Genomic DNA, 825 nt, shown 5'->3' on the forward strand with positions numbered 1-825 from the left:
ACTTCAGAGCAGCCCCACTAACATCACCCCGGGGAGTGGGCTGAGCTCGAGGTCAACCTGCCAGGCGTTAGGGGTGGCACAGAGCAGCCTCTGCTCTCGGTGGTCTCCCAGACCCCTGTACTGAGCATGGCTTGGCCAGGCTGCATCCAGAGTCCGTCTGCTGAGCCAGGTTTATGTAAGCACTGATTCGCAGTGTCGAGAGATGCCTGAGGATCAGCTTGCCTTGGAGAATGTATAAAACCATGACACCTGGCCCGGGGCTGTGCCAGGAGCCCAGTATTTGTCTTGGTCCCAGACCTTTGGAGAGCTTCTGCCATCCCCCACCTGCTCTCAGTCTCTCCCGAACACTTTCCAGCAGCAGGGATGGAGCAGCAGTTCCAAGAGGCTCCGTCACTCTGTCCTTCACAGTAGTATCTAGTGTTGCTTTCCTGGCAGACCTGCGGGTGCTCCTTGCTGGGGCCATAAACCCCGCTCCAGCTCGGCAGGGGACACCGTGCTGTAATGCGGTTCTCCCTTGGCATGCTCGGCAGGATGCTGGGCTGGGCGGGACGCCGGTCAGACCCAGGGTGTGACAGTCCCAGCTTTCCTGTTAACATCCATATGGTGTCACTGCGCCTTCCTTGGCAAAGGTGCTGAGCCCCAGCCCTGGGAGCTGCTGGTTGGGTGGGCTGCAGGTGGAGACAGCATGTTCAGACCATGGGCCATGCCCTTCCCTTCTTGTGCCGTGGAAGGGAAGGGGCAGTTAAATAATGCTGCGTATGCCTGGAGCCAGGGGCTGCAGAGGAGAGCTGATTCCAGACTCCCGGAGAAATGGGCCTCATCCGG

The sequence above is a fragment of the Buceros rhinoceros genome, unplaced genomic scaffold, assembly GCF_000710305.1.
Source record: "Buceros rhinoceros silvestris isolate BGI_N320 unplaced genomic scaffold, ASM71030v1 scaffold37723, whole genome shotgun sequence".
NCBI lineage: Eukaryota > Metazoa > Chordata > Aves > Bucerotiformes > Bucerotidae > Buceros > Buceros rhinoceros.